We start from the raw sequence: 6501 nt of genomic DNA, 5'->3' as shown, positions 1-6501 counted from the left end.
TTTTTTAAACAGATATGTTCATAGTTGTACTTTTCATACAACCTCTGAGAATTTTGAGCTCATAATTAATGAAACCAAGTCAGACACCAACACTACCACTTATCAGGCCATACTGATGCTCTCTGTAGCAAAAACTGATATTTCTGCATAGTATGCCACACAAAAATCCAAATGAGGACACAGGCAACATAATAAACTGAATACAGACTTCTTGTCCTCTCCAGCCACAGCAGACATGCAGCCAGAACTACCACAGTTACAGTTTTTGCCCAGGTTTTGGCGTCTGTCCCAGCAGTGGCTCTGAGTTGATCCAAGTGTGCAGCTTGATAGACATTAAGACAAAGAACTGAGCCAGGACTACTGAAGACTGGATAAATATTAAAGTTGCAGTAAGTATTTCTTTAAAAATAAAAAATATGTTAAAAAGAAAAATCTTTTTGTCATATTTGCTGAAACTTTCACTATATCCTGACAGTAGTACATGAGACAGATAAACTGTGAAAAAATCTGGTTCCTCTGGCGTTCCTAAGAGCATTTGTAAATATAGACATATATAATATAGAATATAGTGAAAACCAATATGACAAAATGTTATTTTTTATAAATGTTATCAACTGCAGCTTTTAAAGCACAATAGAGTAATTTAATAATAAACAACACAGCTGGGACATCATTCCAGATGTAGCCCCCTCTGTTTGGATCTCTGTGCTAATTAGTGGGTTTATGTCACTGTGTGATGATGACAATCTGACCTTGTTTGTGCCAGACCACTCCAGCCCCAGGGAGACGTGAGGGGTAGGAGGACATCTGAGACGTGTGTAGGAGGAGAGGAACTGTATTGTCAGCTTCCTGTTGGTTCAGACAGCCTCTGATTTTTCGATGCCCCTTTTAATCCATGTTTTCAGTTCATCCAGGGAGTCGTGTGCTTAAGCTCTGGTATCCTATGCATGTAATTTTAAGACACTGTGTAGGAATACAGACGCACAAATGCAGCACCCCCAGGAAACAGCTATTTTGATCAGACACATTGCCTGGATGATTCAGGTTGGCTCACTGAGGGGGAAAAAAAAACACTGCCTCCACCTCATGGTTTTGGCATTTCAAACCCAACATACTGTCCAAGGCATTTGCATTAGCATCACAAGTGTGTTGTAGAACAAATACTACATCTGATGCCTTAAACAAACAAAATAGGCCAGACTGTGTCAGTGCCTGTGGGATCCAATTCCTTTTAGCAGTTGTAGTATGTGAGCTGGTGTTCAGAGAGCACAGGGAAAGGCCTTAAGAGATTATGTTCTCATAAAGCTCACTGAGCATCATGTTGGAAGGGTCTGGAGGTGTTACTTTGAATCACCACCCATTTCACCCCAAAATGAGATACATAGTCCCAATCCACCTAAGCCACCAAACTAAAGGTACTTTATTAACTCGAAGACACCCTTTAAACCAGGGGTTCTCAAAAATATTAGTCAAAGGTCAGATTATTTTTATTCAGAGGTGAGGAAGGACTGGTGATAAAGTAACTTTTACTCACCTACATTTAACAACAAACTACTTTTAAATGAGACCCTGTATTCTGTAGGCTACCTGTGTTTAAGGAGCTGATTCTAATTCTTTGGTACATTAATGCACGAAATCAGCAGCAACAACACACATTCTCTCTCCAGCAGTTGACATCGCTATGACAACAATGTCAATCATAGGGAAATAAGCCACATTAAAACCACGTTCACTCAGGCTGCCAGACCGTACCTAGACAGATATTTATTACATCACATTTAGTCTAATAAGGTGAACCTCTGACTGTATGTGTACCTTGTAAGATGTCCAATTTTTCTGTCTCCTGTATTTAAGTCCAGTCTTATATTATATATAAAACCTATGGGTGATGTCATGTAGACTGCGGCCATCTATAATTATATAATCTATGGATGAGACTGGCGGCCTATTGTCTGGACCCGACTATTTGGATATTTGTTTAATTTTGGAATTTGGATATTCGCACACACACCTACATGGGATTTGTTGACAATAAGAAAAATCTAGAAAATCACCAGACTGATTCTTTAACACAATTCACAGACACAGTGACATAGGACAATCTCCCACTTCCCTTTAGAACTCCCAGTTAAATTCAGTATTCCTTTAAATCTCAAGTATCTTCCATCATTTGTCAAGGAGCTTTCTACTGATCTGACTTCAGTAGCTTGCGGGCAGAGTGAAGCTCCCTCAAGTCATAATTGCGGGTGACAATCTTTTGTTATGTCTGTTGCATTACTGAAACAAATCAAACTTCCTTTGACTCACTGGAAGAGTCTGGCTCAAAGAAATGTGTTTATCTACTGAAACAAACTCCCAGCTGTCCCACGCTATCATGACACAACAACACACACATATATGTTGACTTATGGAACTTGTAGAGACATTGCGTAGACAGTCCCTAACCATAACCAATACACTGCCAACTAGAGCCTAACTGATATTGTTTTTAGAGGGAAGAAATTCACCAATCAGGATTAATTAGTGAATATTTTGAAAATTATTTGATACATAATATCTGAAAAACACATGTTGTCAAGTAGAGAACAGATCAGTTTTAGCCAAGTGTGAACCTATTGTGACATCACTCATTGGTTTGTGGAGTACCGTTTTGAACCCCTAAAGTTAAATTACTGTTGTTGCCATGAAGGTTTGTTGGAGCCAGCGGACGTGACGTACTGCGAGTTGAGCTGCTCTCATTGGCTGTGCAGTTTCTACTCATCTGTAGTAGGAAACAATGACTCGCCTGGTCACACACAGTCTCATATTACAGCTGTACAACAGTACACTAAAATATGTTTGTTAAATAATTTCAGGAGAGAAATAGTCAACGCAGTAACAGAATCTTGATCCATATTTGAGCAGCACTGCCTAGTTTGACCGTTGGATCTGAGTTTGGTGCGTTGAGCTGACAGACTCCACTGAGAATGAGCTTTCGTCAATCAAAAGGTAAAGCCCCCACCCCAAAAGCATACCCGCTTTATGGTCTATTTTACTAAAAATTGGACCTGAATTGTACTAAATGAAATCATGCTGTATGTAAGAAGACTGAAACTAGAGATAGACTAGAGAGACCATAAGCTCATTAGGAGGAAAGAAAGTGAGAGGTCGGGTCTTTTTGCATAAGACTGCTGTTTAAACTTTGCAGTGACACCAAGCATTTTTTCTGCTTTATATTTATTATTTATATACAACGGTGCATATTGGATAACATATAGGCCGATACGGATATGATACTGATATGTCTGTAACCGCCAATATTGGCCAATAATATCAGCATCTACTGCCTACCTCTAACCCTAACCACTGGCCCAAAAATCTGCTTTTTCCAAATTGGGAAAAACATACAATACAACAAAACATACATAGAACAAAGGAACCGTGACTTTTTATTTACTTATCCATGAAAATAACATATCAAGAAAAAAGCATTAATAATGTATAAATTAATTGCACATTACTCTATGCTTTACATATTATCAACACTTTTATTTTGTCACCAAAGCACATTAATACGAAAATGGAATTAGAAAATAAAAACTGCCCTTTGCAACCTAAGGCCACTTACCCCCTTCACAAGGGAGTCCAATGGAATGGACAATTCTGAGCTCAGAGTCATTCAAGTTCAAGAAAAGTGTGAAAACAGACCAGTGCAAAATACTTAAGCCTCAAGTTGAAGGGGAAGGCCACTGAATTTCACATCTGAATTCCATTTTTAGACTACATGTGGTAGGCCTACTGGAAACAAAGTGTTAACTTATTGTCTAATCTGCGACATTACGCTCTAATCTGAAAGGAGAGCGGCCTTGCAGGTTTTTTTCTGAGGATGAGAGAACATTTTCTGGTTCAACACAGACAGCACAATGTAAACATCATATGAATGTTGAAATGTGAATAAAGTTGAGTCCAGAACCAGATAGAGCAGATAAAGCTGCTTAGCTGATGACTAGGCATTATCTAAGTGCTTAATTATATGTTAATATATGTGTTTTGGTTCAGCTGACATACTTTATAGTTGGGCTGCATGGGCTAATGTTCTGTGAATGTGTGTGTACATTGTGGATGATAACGGAGATTAGAGACTTGGTTCTCAGCATTGCTTATTATCACTATCTCCATGGACTGCTTCAGGGCTCAGTATTAACATTATGTACATTTTAAACTACAGTGGTGTTCCCCTTTAAAGTGCAGCTCAGAAAAAGAAAGGGATGGCAGAGGGATGGATAGAAGCTCTTTATGGAAAGATGTGGGTGGGGTGGGGGTTAAACTGACCGGGTAATAAATAAAATAAAACAGTAAATGTTTTGTGCCTCCCACACTGTTGACTTTAAGAGCACATTCACTGACAGGTGCTTTGTCTCCATCACACAGCATCGTTTTTATTTCCATGGTTGACCATGCAGCACGAAGAGCCATCATTGCATGCACACAGCAACCGTTTGTTAACCTGGTCGCTATGGTAACCTGTTTTTTCTTTGGAGTATACAAATGTCAAATTAGGGTTAAGATAAAATCACAAGATCACATTCTAATTATGAGAATCATGAGACCTGTGAAGATGCCAACATACAAAAATCACTCAATTTCACTTTCACTCTCACATTATGAGCACATGTAAATGTAAAATAAAAATCATCATGTCTCCCTGCTGTATTATCAGGATGTTCAAACTGAACCTTCTCATTTCCATGTTTGCCGATAGTTGACCAGAAACAATCAGGGGCAGATCTAGAGGGGTAAGTTGTTGTCAAATTTAACACATTCATTTATTTAATTTTTTTTTAAATAACATCTTGAAAAACAAAAATTAATTTAATGATCCGTTACGACCACATTTTAGAATAAGTGCATGTTCAGTAAAAAAAAAGACTAAGGAAAAATGTCTAATGATTTGTAAATAAAACAATGTATTGATTTCTAATGCCCCCTTGAGATATTTCTATACAATGCTTTATTAATGTGCCACAATAGTGGAATGATTTGAAATATCTTAATTTAGGGGCTCTACCAATGTGCGATTAAATCAGAGGGTGGCATGGAGATAGTTAAAGCTGCAGTAGGTAAGTTTTAATAAAAAAAAAATGTTGTTGTATTTGCTAAAAACTTTCACTAAATCCTGACAGTAGTACACGGGACAATCTGAACAGAAAATCTGTGAAAAGATCAGCTATATATCTTTCTCAGTTCTGATTGGTTGTTTTCGTCCAGGCCCGGTGGATTCTTGCAAATGCAATTAGGAGCAGAAGGAGGAGCCAGAGGAACCTGATCAGGATTATAGTGAATGTTTCTGCAAATATTACAAAAAGTTATTTTTTATAGAAGTTACCTACTGCAGCTTTAAAGTCTCTATGCCACCCTCTGTCCACCCAGGAATATTTTTCTATATCCGGCCCTGGTTACACTGACTTTTCTGCTTTGCAAGAAGCTTCAATCACAGGGGACCCAAATCAATAAACATTTTAAAACCTCTCTGTGAGGAAAACTAGAATACATCATCTCAAATTAATGTTAAAAGCTTAATAATGGCTGCAGTAAAAATGAGAGCGTGGAGGTGAAAGTGGGTCAACGCCACGTGTTAATCTCTGTGTGTTCATCTGGCTTGTCTCTGGAGTACACATTGGACTATGTTGCAGAACAGAAGGAGGATCCTTAGTCCAAACACACAGCGTGATCTCTCTGAATTACTCTGCCTGTTTGTTCAAAAACAAAAACAGACCCAGATGCTCAGTTTGCTGAGCTTAACCGTTGATTACTATAGTCCTGATATACGGTATTAGGATGACAGTTAGAAACACAGCACATCACATTGTACTGTCAGGAAGAAAAGATCCACTGTACTGATATACACACCAACAAGTAACCTGTCTGTCTGTTAGCCCAATGTTTCCCAGACAATGAATTCAGGTCTGACGCAAAAATGGCTTCAAAATCTAGCTGTAACCAGTGGTTAACCCAGGGAAAGGGAGTTTCTGTGACTGCTATAGAAGCAAATACTAAGAAAGGACTGAAGGTGTCATAAAATTTCAAGTTCTATTTAATGCCAGACTTAAAGGGTAATTTCGTCTATCAGTAAGAAAGACATTGAACTCTCCAAATTGCTGAGATCAGCAACATTGCTAAAAAGAACTCAGACAGGGTTGTGTTAATATTATAAGACAGATTTTAAGCAAACCCTCAGGTAAGACAACCTTACGCGGAAGAGAAAACAAAAAAAGGCTGTCCCCCCCCATAAAGGGTTTTAGATTGTTCTCAAACTGCTGGTATGGGAGCCCCCTCTAGTGGTATGTGGAGGTATCACTCAAATATTTTTGAAAAATTAAATAAATGAATTTAAACAACCACATGCGGCTGTGGCTCAGAGGCAGAGCGGGTCGTCCCCCAATCAGAAGGTTGTTGGTTCGATCCCCGGCTCCTCCTGCCACGTGTCGAAGTATCCTTGAGCAAGATACTGAACCCGGTGTG

The 6501-nt window shown here is 38.7% G+C and overlaps 1 protein-coding gene across 1 annotated transcript in view; it reads left to right on the top strand.

Annotated features, from left to right (window-relative positions):
* Positions 1-6501, top strand: part of cblb (Cbl proto-oncogene B, E3 ubiquitin protein ligase) — a gene marked incomplete in the record, with an annotated part of 76550 nt that overhangs the window by 66921 nt on the left and 3128 nt on the right.

Source organism: Morone saxatilis, unplaced genomic scaffold (assembly GCF_004916995.1).
Source record: "Morone saxatilis isolate NCDOM2014 unplaced genomic scaffold, NCSU_SB_2.0 Contig20, whole genome shotgun sequence".
In the NCBI taxonomy this organism is placed as follows: Eukaryota; Metazoa; Chordata; class Actinopteri; family Moronidae; genus Morone; species Morone saxatilis.
The sequence above is the reverse complement of the archived record's forward strand: the minus strand, read 5'-3'. Positions and strand labels throughout refer to the sequence as shown.